Source organism: Protopterus annectens, chromosome 12.part0, assembly GCF_019279795.1.
Source record: "Protopterus annectens isolate FY-2018-M chromosome 12.part0, PAN1.0, whole genome shotgun sequence".
NCBI lineage: Eukaryota > Metazoa > Chordata > Ceratodontiformes > Protopteridae > Protopterus > Protopterus annectens.
The window spans coordinates 1,353,380,986-1,353,399,353 of NC_056746.1; positions in this window are offsets into that span (position 1 = coordinate 1,353,380,986).

Here is an 18,368-nt window from a genome sequence, read left to right on the forward strand (position 1 = left end):
TCTGGGTGTTATCAGTGTTAAGTTGTAACATGTAATCACGTGTAGGTGTGTACATTTCCTCTCGTTATACTCTCAGAATACACATTTTCAAACAGATGTGGATCGCTCAAGGTTTGGAAATCAGGGGAGGTACTTCTCTAAGCAGTCTGTATGATACAGAAAACACCTATCTTAGTATTCATTTTGTAATGTCCCTCCGTATTTGTGTGTGTGTGTGTGTGTGTGTGTGTGTGTGTGTGTGTGTGTGTGTGTGTGTGTGTGTGTGTGTGTGTGTGTGTGTGTGTGTGTGTGTGTGTGTGTGTGTGTGTGTGCGTACACACAACAGTGTGTGTTAATTTAAAGATCTTTTGTACATTCCTGAGTTGAATAGTTGCATACTGGAGCTGTTTGGTTAGCTTTTGTATACCCCACATCTTGCAGTGTTATAAGATAGTACTGAATTTTATTGTTTCTGTTTATTGTTTCATTGAATATTGTGTTAAAAATAGTACTGCATTTATCTGCTTATTTGTTTACTGAAAATTGTGAGCTCTATCTCTCTGTTCTCTCCCTGTCTACAGTTAGTTTATTCTTCTCACTTCATTGTTATTCGGTGTAGAAGTCTTAGCCTAGAGGGATTCTCTGTGCCTTAAAGTCTTAGTCCCTTATCTCTGAAATTATTTTCTACTGAATAGTTGCATACTGGAGCTGTTTGGTTAGTTTTGCATACCTACATCAACTTTATTACAAGCTGAGATAAGTACAAACTTCTGTAAACTCACACACATGGAATCCGCTCAGGCAAGCCGACCAGTGGTACACCAACACCATACACAAGTCAAATGAATCCAAAATGCATTTAAAATTAAGCACATAAAAAAGCTTTTAGTTGAATTAAATAAATTAACTTCCTCAGAAAAAAGCCTGTACAGGAAACAGGGGTTTAAATTCCCCTCCACCTAGTCACATAAGTACAAACTTGCAGTGTTATAAGATAGTACTGAATTTTATTTTTTCTGTTTATTGTTTCATTGAATATTGTGTTAAAAATAGTAATGCATTTATCTGCTTATTTATTTGTTTTCTGAAAATTGTGAGCTCTCTCTCTGTTCTCTCCCTGTCTGCAGTTAGTTTTTCCCACCTACCCTCCCTGTTCTTGTTGTGGTACTAATCTTGGTGACTTTGGAATTGACCATCCCTTCTGTAAATTTGTGTTTGAACACTCCTCCTGGGCCCATCTCATTTGCTGACTCAACCGAGTACAGTGAGATCATATTTTGATTTCAGACACTCCTACCAGTCCCATCTGTTCAGTTCTATCCCAACTCTATCCTAGGCTAGTCTAATTAGCTCAACCTGCCTAAAACAGAGAAAACATTTGAGTAGGCATACCCACTTAGGCCCTGAACTTGTCAGATTGAAGACTGCTGGAACAGGGCTCAGTTCTGAGTTTTTCTACCGGTTAATTGGGTAATTTGTTCAAATCAGTTTGCTTGTTTTCTATTGTTTTATATATATATATATATATATATATATATATATATATATATATATATATAAATCGCACTTTATCTGCTTTTACTGTATTTGTGTTTCTTCCTACTTTATTACCTTATTTTGAGTTTGCCTCTTCTTAAAAGTACTCACTTGTGTTTATTCTGCTGCATTTATTACTGGGAAAAGCCGAAAGATACAAAAAGTAGGCTGATTAAATTGTAACTGTTATTCTAAGTCTTTTGGTTATTTCACTTCAGACCAGTTGTTTTAAATTAAGAAGGTTTGTGGTCTGCACTGTTGTGGCAGGACAGGTAGCTTACATCCTTCTAAGTTGTGAATTGCTGACTGAAGGCTCAGTGTCTGTTTTTCTAAAAGTGTATCAGTTCTGGTTTAAGCACATGGGCTCCAGGGCAGTTATTTTGCATTAAGAAGGTTTGTGGTCTGCACTCTTGTGGGAGGAAAAGCTAGATTCTACCCTTCTGAGCTGGCTAAAGTCTTACTGTGCCTGCTCATTTGAATTGTTTTTCTGATATTGGTGTGGCTTGTCTGCTGTAGCATAGAATAGATTCAGGCCTGCTGAATCTAGCTTTGTTTGGATAACTTGAGCACTAATGCAGGCCATCTTTTTTGGAGAAGGTTCCCCTGCACCCTAGTGGCAGAAGTGTCTGGTTAGAACCTGTCAGATTGAAGACTGCTGGAACAGGGCTCAGTTTTGAGTTTTTTTACTGGTTAATTGGGTAATTAGTTTAAATCAGTTTGCTTGTTTTCTGTTGTTTTTTATATATATATATATATATATATATATATATATATATATATATATTTATATATATAAATGGCACTTTATTCATCTGCTTTTATTGTAATAGTGTTTCTTCCCATTTTATTACCTTATTTTGCTTGTGCTTCTTCTTAAATTGTATTATTCTGCTGCAGTATTACTGCTTGGTAGCAGCCTGATTAAATTGTAACTGTTATTCTAAGCCTTTTGGTTTGGTTATGAGCATTAAGGAATATGAGCAAATCCATACATCACCACAGAACAGTATGCAGTTTGTTCTGTGTCTGTTCATCTGTCTCTGCTATCAGCACTTTCTAAGTTGCACTTACACTTTGCTATCCATTACCCAGTACCTACATGTGGTATTTTACTATGCATGCCTGGATTTTTAAGTCTTCTATGCCAATTTTTACTTCTTCATTTCTTCAGTTATTTCTTTCTGTGCCCTGATCTCATTTCTGATAAACAGACATAGATAACGTGGACAGTTATAAAGGCTTGCACACATATGTATTTGCATATAATGCACATAGCTCTTCTCTTACAATTTGGACTATGTTGCAAGCTTAGGACAGTACTTTACACTGAATAAATATTATTTAGGAAATAAGTCCTACATGTGAAGCTGTGATGCTTTCATACTGCGTTGATATAAGAATGGCTGATGTAAAACATGTTTGCTAATGTAAACATTGCAATTACAGTTTTACGTGTTTTGGGTAAGAGGACCAGGAGTAGAATGCTGGAAGATGTGAGACAAAGAGTTGGTTTAGAAGAGGCTTGCGGTACAGAACAGCAAACTGTAAATAAACAGGGGCAGAAAGAAAGAAAGAAAAAAAAAAAACAAAAAGAATTCAAAAATATGTTGTACAATAAGATCCACTGAAAAATCAAGCAAGGATGTAAAGAAACGTAAACTGTATGCAACTTAGCCTGAATTAAAGACAGTATGCCAGTCTATTCCTTTGCAACAAGATGAGATATGTTTTTAAACATTTTATTGAACCTTGTCAGACAGATTTCTGTGTTAGATATGAACTAACAACTTATATGCCAGTACCTGTTGGCCTTTCAAATGCATACAATAGTTAAAACTACCCAGGGTTCCCACACCATGTGATCAGTTGCTTAATATAGCAGTCTTCTTTAAAAGATGAAAACAAATGGTTGATGTAGCCTCTATCCCAGCCTATTGCTGGATCTAACAAAGCTCTACTAAGAGTTTCTGTTTCTCATAAGTAACCCAGAAGGCAAGCAAATCTGTTTCACTGATATAACAAAAAACTCGTTCTAAGTCTGAGGCAAAGAGTTTTGTGAAACTAGTGCCTTGTGAAGAAATATACTGCGGGAAACAAAAGAAAAAAAGAAACTTATGAAAAAGAATATTCTGTCTTAAAAACAGATCATTTGTATCAAATGTTTTGTAGTCTGCATTTTTCTGTTTTAAATTCAGAAAATTCTTGCAGCTGACAACTCCTTGAGGAATGTATCATATAAAGGTATGCTAAGGGCGTCAAATGATAAATGGAAGTGGCATGTTTTATATGTGCAAGTATGCTTCACTGCCTCTATATTTCACAAGATGTGACAGAGAGAGGAAATTTACTGTAAATTAACATCTGGCTTGGCTATTGAGTGATGCAAAACTGCACAAAGATACAGGCAAAAGCTAGTAATATTTCCATTTATAGATTTAAAAGGGAAAGTTCTCAGAAGCAGTTACATTTGTACACAAAATATTGAGCAACCCCATTCCACTTTTACAAGCAGAAAATGCATATTCAAGAAAACAATGTATATTCCAATTCATCAAGCAGTGCAGACTCTAAATGTATCATTTGTTTGCATGAAAACATATAAAGAAAAATTAAAGGAAATAAAGTCCACCACCAAAGAAAATAAGGAGAAAGGACATGGTGGAATCCTTTCAATTTCCCAAGAGATTTGACTGAGTCTAAAACGGTAATATTTTAGCAGAGTGGTAGAAGAACAAGGGGAAAAAAGGAAGGCAGATGGTCTAGTAGCAATATTTGGAAACATTTCCTCACAGGGATTAGCCGATGTGGGGGCCAACTTCCTAAATGTACAGTACAGGCAACTGGACTGGCTTTTGATTGCTTTTCAACCAAACCAACTAGAACTTGAATGGGGCTGCAATTGTCTAACTTTTACTTTACAGCTCTCATAACTAGAAACTTCTAGAAATCAGAGGAAGAGAATAACGATCACAACAGAAATCAGTCCTGGTGGCCCATGAGCATTTTTCATCCGTTCCATAACTTTTCCTGTTCAGAAATAACGTTGTTGCAAATATCATATGTAGACCTATTAAGGGCGTGTCACTCATTTATTGAGTAAACTTCATTTGCATATATTAAAACTTTTGTATATCCTTCCTCACCTCTCATGCTTATCACCAATCAGGCCTCTCTTGCTGCTCCCTTGCCCATTTGTTCTCCTGTCACAGCAGACACCTACCTCCACATCTTCTGTTACCTGCTTGGTTTCTGCTGAATGCTTGCCTCATAGTACCATACTCTGTAGGTGGCCTAGGTCTTGGTACAAGATCAGAGCACAGATAATGCCATAGTCCTGTCAGCCATAAAAGTTTCTTTTTGACTCTGTCCTAACTCTTATCTCTTTGACAGCTGTTAAGGACTGCTGCAATAGCACCCCAAACATATACACTCTCGTAGATGCTTGTGCCATACCTGCACTTGACTGGCTTTGTTGCAAATAGTTGTATTTTCCTGCAATGATAAGCAGCTACCACTAGGTGTCAGGAGAGCATCAACAAGCCTGCTACCTGCCTCCCCCAACATGGATTGGTTAATGCCAGAGAATCTCTTGCGCTCTGCAAGTTAACTCTTCCAGTCCCTGCACTGTTAATTAATTTGTCACAGTTTATGCTATATTCCTTTGCACCACCATAAAGTGAATGCACTGAAATTTAAATTCCCAGATGGATTGTTATAGATTTATTCATCTTCCATCCATTTGTCTACAACCTCTGTTCCTATTTTTGCACATGAGATTGGGGTGTTACTTCAAAACTGACAATCATCTAGAGCCAAGATTTATACCACCAGATGGCTAGCCCTGCCACAGTTGTTCTTCTGCACCACACACTCACACACACTCACACCTATAAACAATTTAGAGTGTGGGGAGCTTTGAGCAGCATATCTGCCCCTGGAGGAGTGGTTTCCAGCTCACAATTTGTAGTTTATTGACCATTTTGGGCTAATTTCTATATTTTTCATCTTTCTGCTATAAAAACCCGCATTTGCATGGTTTTGCGCACCACGCAGCGCTGGTTAGCTAGGGTTAACTATCCCCGTCTTCACAAAGTCTGTTCTTCAGTTTTTCCCTTATAACATGTCAGTCTTTCAGCCTAAAGCACTCAGACCCGCACCTTTTAGCCCAGCACTTGTTCTAAATCTGCTGCAGCACTAAATAACCCCCAGCACTCAACCCCCGCATCTGCCAGAAGGGAATAGTCTATATACTTTCCTACTTGACAACTACTTCCCCACTTAACAAAAGCAAACAGTCTTTACTACTTTTTCAGGCATGTCCAAGAGAAGCTCCCGGTGTACTCTTCAGCCTACCTAATGAACCTGGGCATCTTGAGGCAATGTTACAATTGTCTCATGTACACAGACAACCCTCTCCTCCTACCACCAAACACTAACAATTGTTAGAGATGCACTTATACAGACAATCTAGAGGCAAAGCTCTCGCCAACCAAGACTGGAACAGACAGTCAAGAGGAGAAGGTAATAACTCACAGCACCCCATTCACTACACATAGACTAACTAAACCAACACCTCTAAAACCCACACATAGTAATACCAAGGCATATATGGAGGCTCTGATTAAAAATCTAAATCTGCCTAGGCAACAGAGACCTCCAAAGCAGATACACAAGGAACCTTCTCCCACCAACACACCCCAAACAACACATAGACCACAAACTTGGTGTGCCACACAACCACAGCCCATAAGGCAAAACAACATACCCAACACACTAGTGATAGGTGACTGTATAGTCAGGCACACTGATGTCCCACTCACCAGGCTGGACAAAGAGAAGGTTACTGTCAGCTGCTTGTCGGGTGCCAGAATCCACCACATAACGCATGCACTCAGGTCACTACAAGGCAAGTACAATTATGACTCTGTCATTGACCATGTTGGTGTAAATGACCTGAGATGTACCTCCCTGGACTACATGAAAAGAGATATAGAAGAGCTCTCCAATCTTGTAGCACATGCAGGTATGAGCCTAGCCCTGAGTAGCATCCTGCCTTCAGCAAGAATGATACCACAGTACAAGTATAAGATGATCAACTTCAACAATTGGCTAAGCTTCTGGTGTCATTCAAAGGGGATCCAGTAGCTGTCTGCCTGGGATGACATGCTTGACAGACCACGATGCTTCACCAGAGATGGTCTGCATCTGTCACCCCTGGGATTCAGGATATTGGCCAAAGCTCTTGCTTCCCCATATTGCCTTTTTTAGGCAAGGCTCAGAAAACAAACCCACCACAGTAAGAACTACAGGTAACATAAAACTGAGGTCAATGCTGCTCAATGCTAGGAGTCTAAACCTCAAAATGCACTCACTTGAGGCACTCCTCAAAATGGAGAACATCGACATCTGTGCAGTGACTGAGACCTGGTTCAAGGCTCCCGAGAGCACCCCAGCACTAACCGGCTATAATTCATACCACACATTTCGGTCACAAAACTTGGACTGAAACATGCAGGGTGGAGGTGTGTCCATCTTCAACAAGAACATCCACACCTCCAGGCTAGTTGCAAAACAGGATGCCTCTGAAATCATCCAAGTGCAACTAACCCAGGGCAAAAATGCATTCCAAATTGTAGCTTGTTATAGATCCCCCACCATGACCCAGGACCCTCACTCCTTGTTCCTGGGGACATTGTAGCTTGTTATAGATCCCCACCATGACCCAGGACCCTCACTCCACGTTCCTGGAGACATTGTAGCTTGTTATAGATCACCCACCATGACCCAGGACCCTCACTCCTCGTTCCTGGAGACATTGTAGCTTGTTATAGATCCCACCATGACCCAGGACCCTCACTCCTCATTCCTGGGGACATTGTAGCTTGTTACAGATCCCCACCATGACCCAGGACCCTCACTCCTCGTTCCTGGAGACATTGTAGCTTGTTATAGATCCCCACCATGACCCAGGACCCTGAATGCTCATTCCTGGGGACATTGTAGCTTGTTATAGATCCCCACCATGACCCAGGACCCTCACTCCTTGTTCCTGGGGACATTGTAGCTTGCTATAGATCACCCACCATGACCCAGGACCCTCACTCCTCGTTCCTGGGGACATTGTAGCTTGTTATAGATCCCCCACCATGACCCAGGACCCTCACTCCTCATTCCTGGGGACATTGTAGCTTGTTATAGATCCCCCACCATGACCCAGGACCCTCACTCCTCATTCCTGGGGACATTGTAGATTGTTATAGATACCCCACCATGACCCAGGACCCTCACTCCTTGTTCCTGGAGACATTGTAGCTTGTTATAGATCCCCACCATGACCCAGAACCCTCACTCCTCGTTCCTGGGGACATTGTAGTTTGTTATAGATCCCCCACCATGACCCAGGACCCTCACTCCTCGTTCCTGGAGACATTGTAGCTTGTTATAGATCCCCACCATGACCCAGGACCCTCACTCCTCATTCCTGGAGACATTGTAGCTTGTTATAGATCCCCCACCATGACCCAGGACCCTCACTCCTCATTTCTGGAGACATTGTAGCTTGTTATAGATCCCACACCATGACCCAGGACCCTCACTCCTCGTTCCTGGGGACATTGTAGCTTGTTATAGATCCCCACCATGACCCAGGACCCTCACTCCTCGTTCCTGGAGACATTGTAGCTTGTTATAGATCCCCCACCATGACCCAGGACCCTCACTCCTCATTCCTGGGGACATTGTAGCTTGATATAGATCCCCACCATGACCCAGGACCCTCACTCCTCATTCCTGGGGACATTGTAGCTTGTTATAGATCCCCACCATGACCCAGGACCCTCACTCCTCATTCCTGGGGACATTGTAGCTTGTTATAGATCCCCACCATGACCCAGGACCCTCACTCCTCATTCCTGGGGACATTGTAGCTTGTTATAGATCCCCCACCATGACCCAGGACCCTCACTCCTCGTTCCTGGGGACATTGTAGCTTGTTATAGATCCCCCACCATGACCCAGGACCCTCACTCCTCGTTCCTGGGGACATTGTAGCTTGTTATAGATCCCCACCATGACCCAGGACCCTCACTCCTCATTCCTGGGGACATTGTAGCTTGTTATAGATCCCCCACCATGACCCAGGACCCTCACTCCTCATTCCTGGGGACATTGTAGCTTGTTATAGATCCCCCACCATGACCCAGGACCCTCACTCCTCATTCCTGGAGACATTGTAGCTTGTTATAGATCCCCACCATGACCCAGGACCCTCACTCCTCATTCCTGGGACATTGTAGCTTGTTATAGATCCCCACCATGACCCAGGACCCTCACTCCTCATTCCTGGGGACATTGTAGCTTGTTATAGATCCCCACCATGACCCAGGACCCTCACTCCTCATTCCTGGGGACATTGTAGCTTGTTATAGATCCCCACCATGACCCAGGACCCTCACTCCTCATTCCTGGGGACATTGTAGCTTGTTATAGATCCCCACCATGACCCAGGACCCTCACTCCTCGTTCCTGGGGACATTGTAGCTTGTTATAGATCCCCACCATGACCCAGGACCCTCACTCCTCGTTCCTGGGGACATTGTAGCTTGTTATAGATCCCCACCATGACCCAGGACCCTCACTCCTCGTTCCTGGGGACATTGTAGCTTGTTATAGATCCCCACCATGACCCAGGACCCTCACTCCTCATTCCTGGGGACATTGTAGCTTGTTATAGATCCCCACCATGACCCAGGACCCTCACTCCTCATTCCTGGGGACATTGTAGCTTGTTATAGATCCCCACCATGACCCAGGACCCTCACTCCTCATTCCTGGGGACATTGTAGCTTGTTATAGATCCCCACCATGACCCAGGACCCTCACTCCTCGTTCCTGGGGACATTGTAGCTTGTTATAGATCCCCACCATGACCCAGGACCCTCACTCCTCGTTCCCGGGGACATTGTAGCTTGTTATTGATCCCCACCATGACCCAGGACCCTCACTCCTCATTCCTGGAGACATTGTAGCTTGTTATAGATCCCCACCATGACCCAGGACCCTCACTCCTCATTCCTGGGACATTGTAGCTTGTTATAGATCCCCACCATGATCCAGGACCCTCACTCCTCGTTCCTGGGGACATTGTAGCTTGTTATAGATCCCCACCATGACCCAGGACCCTCACTCCTCATTCCTGGGGACATTGTAGCTTGTTATAGATCCCCCACCATGACCCAGGACCCTCACTCCTCGTTCCTGGGGACATTGTAGCTTGTTATAGATCCCCACCATGACCCAGGACCCTCACTCCTCATTCCTGGGGACATTGTAGCTTGTTATAGATCCCCCACCATGACCCAGGACCCTCACTCCTCATTCCTGGAGACATTGTAGCTTGTTATAGATCCCCACCATGACCCAGGACCCTCACTCCTCGTTCCTGGGGACATTGTAGCTTGTTATAGATCCCCACCATGACCCAGGACCCTCACTCCTCATTCCTGGGGACATTGTAGCTTGTTATAGATCCCCACCATGACCCAGGACCCTCACTCCTCATTCCTGGAGACATTGTAGCTTGTTATAGATCCCCACCATGACCCAGGACCCTCACTCCTCATTCCTGGGGACATTGTAGCTTGTTATAGATCCCCCACCATGACCCAGGACCCTCACTCCTCATTCCTGGGGACATTGTAGCTTGTTATAGATCCCCACCATGACCCAGGACCCTCACTCCTCATTCCTGGGGACATTGTAGCTTGTTATAGATCCCCACCATGACCCAGGACCCTCACTCCTCATTCCTGGGGACATTGTAGCTTGTTATAGATCCCCACCATGACCCAGGACCCTCACTCCTCATTCCTGGGGACATTGTAGCTTGTTATAGATCCCCACCATGACCCAGGACCCTCACTCCTCATTCATGGGGACATTGTAGCTTGTTATAGATCCCCCCATGACCCAGGACCCTCACTCCTCATTCCTGGGGACATTGTAGCTTGTTATAGATCCCCACCATGACCCAGGACCCTCACTCCTCATTCCTGGGGACATTGTAGCTTGTTATAGATCCCCACCATGACCCAGGACCCTCACTCCTCATTCCTGGGGACATTGTAGCTTGTTATAGATCCCCACCATGACCCAGGACCCTCACTCCTCATTCCTGGGGACATTGTAGCTTGTTATAGATCCCCACCATGACCCAGGACCCTCACTCCTCGTTCCTGGGGACATTGTAGCTTGTTATAGATCCCCCACCATGACCCAGGACCCTCACTCCTCGTTCCTGAGGACATTGTAGCTTGTTATAGATCCCCACCATGACCCAGGACCCTCACTCCTCGTTCCTGGGGACATTGTAGCTTATTATAGATCCCCCACCATGACCCAGGACCCTCACTCCTCATTCCTGGGGACATTGTAGCTTGTTATACAGGGGCGGCTCGTGGCATAGGGCTGCCGGACTGCAGCCCCCTCAAAAATAAAAAAGAGAAAGAAAAATGAGAAAGAAAAATGAAAACTAAAAAAAAAATTATTTTTCAAAATTCGCGGACTTCGCGCATGCGCATAGACCGAGTCCCGACTACTGTCGGTCTATGCGCATGCTCAAGGCAGTCCGGCCGTCCCCATAGGGGGACACAAGGAGACGTCTGTGCACTTTTACAGTGCACAGACTCGCCAGGATTATGGGTCGCGTCCGGACTGCAAGAGCAGCAGCAGGGACTCGGGACAGAGCATTAGGGATCTCGTCGGGAAGGAGCATTAGGATCTCATCGGGCAGGAGCATTAGGATCTCGTGGGTCTTTCAGTATTGCGCGGGAAGGATGTACGTTAGCTGGATATATTCAGGTAAGGTGCCTTTTAATTTACAATGTTTATTTGTATGGTGCTTATGCTTTACTGGAGTTTGTGCTTTTTAATTTACAATGTTTATTTGTGTGTGTATGGTGCTTATGCTTTACTGGAGTTTGTGTATGGTGCTTATGCTTTACTGGAGTTTGTGTATGGTGCTTATGCTTTACTGGAGTTTGTGTATGGTGCGTATGCTTTACTGGAGTTTGTGTATGGTGCTTATGCTTTACTGTGGGGGGGGGGTGTGTGTGTGTGTGTGTGAAAATGCCCCAGGTGCTTATGGTGGTGTGGTAGGGAATGCCTCAGGCTTGAACCCTGTACCCTGTATGTAGGTGTTAAAGACTTGAGTTCCCTACCCACCACCATTTGTAAAAAAAAAATTCAGATTTTTGCCTCATATTCGATCTGATCTGTTCCTCATAATATCTGTGGTTTGTAAATGTTGCAATGCTTGATATTTGATGGTGTAGTAGTAGCATTGTTGCCTCCCAGCTGCAGGTTTTTGGGTTTGATTCTTGGCTGGGGTTCCTTCTTTGTGGGGTCTGTATCTTCTCCCTGTGTTTGTGTGGGTTTGCTTTTGTGTCCTCCCATGTTACAAAGACATGTCTGCATTATTTCTTCCTGGGCCTCTGCTGAAAATTGTTTATTTGTTCCAAGTCAGACTGTCCTGATTAAAAAATGATAAATAAAATTGACAGGCATTTGAATTTCAGACTTAAGGGTTTCTGAATTTTTAATTCCTTGCATATTTGATGGTGCAATGGTAGTATTGTTGCCTCACAGCTATAGGTTTTCTGGTTTGATTCTTGGGTGGGGTGGCTTCTGTGTGGAGTCTGCATCTCCTCCATGTGTTTGTGTGGATTTGCTCTGGTGCCCTGCCATTTTACAAAGACGTGTCTGCAGTTTTAATCCCTGCTGAAAATTGGTTTTGTTCTGTCCGCAGTAAAATTGACAGGCATTTGAATTTCAGACTTCAGGTTTCTGAATGTTTAATTCCTTGCATAATTGATGGTGCGGTGGTAGTATTGTTGCCTCACAGCTATAGGTTTTCTGGTTTGATTCTTGGTTGGGGTGGCTTCTGTGTGGAGTGTGCATCTCCTGCCTGTGTTTGTGTGGATTTGCTCTGGTGCCCTGCCATTTTACAAAGATGTGTCTGCAGTTTTAATCCCTGCGTCTCTGCTGAAAATTGTTTTTGTTCTGTCCACAGTAAAATTGACCGGCATTTGAATTTCCAACTTCATGTTCTTCAGAATACATAGTAGCACAACCTTTTTTTTTTTAGCAATTTTCGAAGTTTATAAGATGAATATTTTAAATTTGTCCCTATTTTTGGGACTGTATTCCCCCATTATTGGCTTCATCCATGTTTTTGTGCTAAGGTTGACAGCTATGGCAAGAACTGAATTCACTGAATATGTTTGAGGGCTGTATTCCCTCATTACTGGGTTTGTCCAGGTGTTTTGTACTAAGAGGTTGACAGCTATGGTGAGAACTGAATTCACTAAATGATAGCCATTTAAGTTTCAGTCTTCCTCTCTTTTACAAAGCAGCTGATGTGGCGTAGTGGTATGTTACTCTGACTGTTTTTTGCTCAGGGACCTTGGCAGTAAAATATATGGTGGCAACACAACATTTTATTCTAGCAACTTTCCAAGATTATACAAACAATGTTTAATGTGTCCCTGTTTTTGGACTTTGACCCCCAATACATTTTGGCTTTTCCAGTTTTCTTGAGCTGAAGTTGAGATGCAGTTGAGTATTGAATAGATTTTACAAGGAACTGAGAGCTGCAGGGGAATAGAAGTTTAGTGCTTTGCCAAGTTAATACTATAGCACAACAGGCTGTGTACTTGCTTTTGATGCAGAAGGTTGTGGGTTCTACTCCCACAAGGGTAGATGCTGCCGTACTGAGAATGTTCTCCTTGGTGAAGATACTAACTATGAGTTCGTTATCAGTTTGCCATCCATTTCCTCTTGCAATAATATTACTAGCTTATCATTTTTTTAATGTAATATAGACAATTTATTCCTGAGGGGCAACAGACACTTTATATTTCGATGAAACCATGAAATATAAAGGTGATTGCTAGCAGCAACCACTTCATTAGTTACAGATTTCTTTAATGTGGAATTATTTAGATGACTGACTTCAGAGATTGTGCATATTTACTGATAATGGACTGTAGAATTGTGCATATTTACTGATAAAGGTGGACTGTAGAATTGTGCATATTTACTGATAATGGTGGACTGTGGAATTGTGCATATTTACTGATAATGGTGGACTGTGGAATTGTGCATATTTACTAATAATGGTGGACTGTGGAATTGTGTATATTTACTAATAATGGTGGACTATGGAAGTTTGAGTAGACTTTTTATGATAAATGTTCTCAACTGGGCAGTTTTGCCATTATGGGTGCATATGGTTTGTTTCATTGCTTACTGGAAAAATGTTCAAAACAAATTTAAAACATCCTGTAACAAGTGTACTGTATTGTACAAGGAATATAATTTTAGTACAATGAGGAAGGTGTATCAAAGAGCACATGTATGTTTCATATGCAAGGAGCCTATGATTCGAAAACAGCCCAAAATTAATCTTTATCTGCCACTGGCAAAATGTATTTTCTTTGAATGTGGGTTTCAATGCTGTTTCAATGAATGTGAGTTTCAAGGGCAGAGAAGTTTTAATGCTAAGTTTTCATTGTGAGACTGCATTGCTTTGTTTAACAGATGACTTGGTGTTTGTGCTGTAAAATACAAAATAAAACTTTCAAATGAAGTCCAACTCATCATAGAAGTAAAGCAGTATGCACATTAGTGTTTATGGTAAATGGAGTGAAATAGCCAAGTATAATGGTTCATTGGAATGGCTGCAGAGGCTCCATTCAACCATTATTTTGTCAGGGGGGGAAGGGCAGCAAACTCAGACAGGCCCAGCTGAACTATACCTCCCAACTGTCCAGATTTTCAAAGAATGAATAGATTTTTGCTTCTTATTTTTGGTTTGTTCATAAAATTTGTAGTTTTAATTCCTAAATGATTTGCCAGAAGTCACTCTAAGTTTCAGACTTCATAACCTTCAGAAAAATGCATGTTAAAGTAAGAGCTGTTCTATCAACTGTCTCAATTTATACAAGAGCAATTATTAGTACTGTTTATATGTGCCACCAATATATTTGGCCTTGTTCAGATTTACTGCATTAACAGGTTGAGAGGTACATGCAAATAAATTGCTTTATAGAATTAGGCATAGCCAACCTCTCAACTGTCCCCAATTTTTGGCTCAAAATTTTGGAAGAAAACATGGAGGGTTTACAATTAAGAAATAACTGTAATAATCAAAGTTATAGATTACTTGAAATGCATGTAGATTCTTTTATATTTTGTCAGCTGCTCAAGGTAGCAGTACTAATATTAAAGTGTCCCTTCTTTGACAGGTAGCAGCTGTATTGTGTGTCTATTTTATATTTTTGCATCACGTTTTTGTCCATTTTTCATAAAATTGTGTTTTTTGGCAAATTAGTGACATCACTAAAGACTGAAGTTAGAAAATGACAGACATTTGAGTTTCAGATTTTATACCCTTCAGAAAATTCATACTAATGCAAGACCTATTCTATTATCTTTCTAAGTTTATTAGAGCAATATTTAAAAATTGTCCTTATTGTTGGGCCTTTGTCCCACTTCTGTGTATGGCTTTGTCCAGATTTCTTGCTCTTGAGGTTGAGAGGTATGACAAATGTGTCAGGGCCATCACAGTCAGCCAGAGAGATTTCAAATTGTGACATGCTTGTTGCACCCCACTCCCCATGTAGTGACTCTGGATGTGTCCAAGCAAGGCAAGGAGTAGTTGTATCTACCTTGGATGGGGAGGACACACTGCATAAGTACTACAGTGGCTTTTCATCTGTCCTTGATTTTGCAGAATGGTCTGGTTTCTGTCATATTTTTGTACTGTTGATTTATGCTTATTACTCAAAGTGTCTGTTGCTCTGTGTTTTAAGTAGCAATGCTTTAATGACCATAAGGTAAGCTTGTCTGAGATCGTAAGATGCAAGTAAGCTTTAATAAGCATACTGTTAAAGAATTGCCAACATTGAAAGCCTTTCTGTTGTTGCCATGCAGAGAATACTTGACTAGATAATGTATAAGCCTTGGGTATTAAAGGACAGGATTCCATTATTTTAAAAAGCTCATTACACTTGTTGGAGACTTCCAGTCATCTCTACAGACTTTACCCGTAAACTAAACAGAATGCCAACCATGTGTGGTCCATAACCTGTACAGTAATCCTTTAAGCAATGTATCTTGAGCTTGTTTCTTGTTTGCTTTTCATTTTTTACTTTTATCATGTTTTCCCCATGAAACAAGTTGTCAGGCAGCAGGTCTTTTTGGATAAGAAACATTTTTACAAGTGGGGGCATCACATAGATTTCTACTTTCAGCATGTTACTTGGTACTTTAATAAAGCTGAATATATTATAATTAGGACTGCAGTGCAAGGAGAAGTGGTTTGAGTTGAGTGCTTCTGGTTTTCTTATACTTGATTTTGACTGGCATTCCAGTAATGTATTAAAAAGTAATTTATTTTTTCATGCCTCAAAACCTTTTGTTTCCATCTAGATATTAAGTAAGCTGTCATGCAGCCAATGCATTGAAATATTTTTATTCTTCTACACTTATTTTTGTCTTGATTGGACTTTCATAATGATGGTTTGCCACCCAGGGCAGCATATTTAATTAAAGTTAGTTTTTTGTGGTTTTGTGCATAGCTCCTCCCCTTTCTGGTTGACCACACCCCCTCCCCTTGACCCCACCCATTCAGCTGTCTCCTGCAGCCCCCCTGTGATTTGAAGTCACCAGCCGCCACTGTTGTTATAGATCCCCCACCATGACCCAGGACCCTCACTCCTCGTTCCTGGGGACATTGTAGCTTGTTATAGATCCCACACCATGACCCAGGACCCTCACTCCTCGTTCCTGGGGACATTGCAGCTTGTTATAGATCCCCCACCATGACCCCAGGACCCTCACTCCTCATTCCTGGGGACATTGTAGCTTGTTATAGATCCCCACCATGACCCAGGACCCTCACTCCTCATTCCTGGGGACATTGTAGCTTGTTATAGATCCCCCCATGACCTAGGACCCTCACTCCTCATTCCTGGGGACATTGTAGCTTGTTATAGATCCCCCACCATGACCCAGGACCCTCACTCCTCATTCCTGGGGACATTGTAGCTTGTTATAGATCCCCACCATGACCCAAGACCCTCACTCCTCGTTCCTGGGGACATTGTAGCTTGTTATAGATCCCCACCATGACCCAGGACCCTCACTCCTCGTTCCTGGGGACATTGTAGCTTGTTATAGATCCCCCACCATGACCCAGGACCCTCACGCCTCGTTCCTGGGGACATTGTAGCTTGTTATAGATCCCCAGTATGACCCAGGACCCTCACCTCGTTCCTGGGGACATTGTAGCTTGTTATAGATCCCCACCATGACCCAGGACCCTCACTCCTCGTTCCTGGGGACATTGTAGCTTGTTATAGATCCCCACCATGACCCAGGACCCTCACTCCTCGTTCCTGGAGACATTGTAGCTTGTTATAGATCCCCAGTATGACCCAGGACCCTCACTCCTCATTCCTGGAGACATTGTAGCTTGTTATAGATCCCCCCCATGACCCAGGACCCTCACTCCTCATTCCTGGGGACATTGTAGATTGTTATAGATACCCCACCATGACCCAGGACCCTCACTCCTTGTTCCTGGAGACATTGTAGCTTGTTATAGATCCCCACCATGACCCAGAACCCTCACTCCTCGTTCCTGGGGACATTGTAGTTTGTTATAGATCCCCACCATGACCCAGGACCCTCACTCCTGGAGACATTGTAGCTTGTTATAGATCCCACCATGACCCAGGACCCTCACTCCTCATTCCTGGAGACATTGTAGCTTGTTATAGATCCCCCACCATGACCCAGGACCCTCACTCCTCATTTCTGGAGACATTGTAGCTTGTTATAGATCCCACACCATGACCCAGGACCCTGACTCCTCGTTCCTGGGGACATTGTAGCTTGTTATAGATCCCCACCATGACCCAGGACCCTCACTCCTCATTCCTGGAGACATTGTAGCTTGTTATAGATCCCCCACCATGACCCAGGACCCTCACTCCTCATTCCTGGGGACATTGTAGCTTGATATAGATCCCCACCATGACCCAGGACCCTCACTCCTCATTCCTGGGGACATTGTAGCTTGTTATAGATCCCCCACCATGACCCAGGACCCTCACTCCTCATTCCCGGGGACATTGTAGCTTGTTATAGATCCCCACCATGACCGAGGACCCTCACTCCTCGTTCCTGGGGACATTGTAGCTTGTTATAGATCCCCCCACCATGACCCAGGACCCTCACTCCTCATTCCTGGGGACATTGTAGCTTGTTATAGATCCCCCACCATGACCCAGGACCCTCACTCCTCGTTCCTGGGGACATTGTAGCTTGTTATAGATCCCCCAGTATGACCCAGGACCCTCACTCCTCGTTCCTGGGGACATTGTAGCTTTTTATAGATCCCCACCATGACCCAGGACCCTCACTCCTCGTTCCTGGGGACATTGTAGCTTGTTATAGATCCCCCACCATGACCCAGGACCCTCGCTTGTTGTAGATCCCCACCATGACCCAGGACCCTCACTCCTCATTCCTGGGGACATTGTTATAGATCCCCACCATGACCCAGGACCCTCGGGACATTGTAGCTTGTTATGGATCTGGAGACATTGTTGCTTGTTATAGTTCCCCACCATGACCCAGGACCCTCACACCTCGTTTCTGGGGACATTGTAGCTTGTTATAGATCTCCCACCATGACCCAGGACCCTCACTCCTCGTTCCTGGGGACATTGTAGCTTGTTATAGATCCCCACCATGACCCAGGACCCTCACTCCTTGTTCCTGGAGAC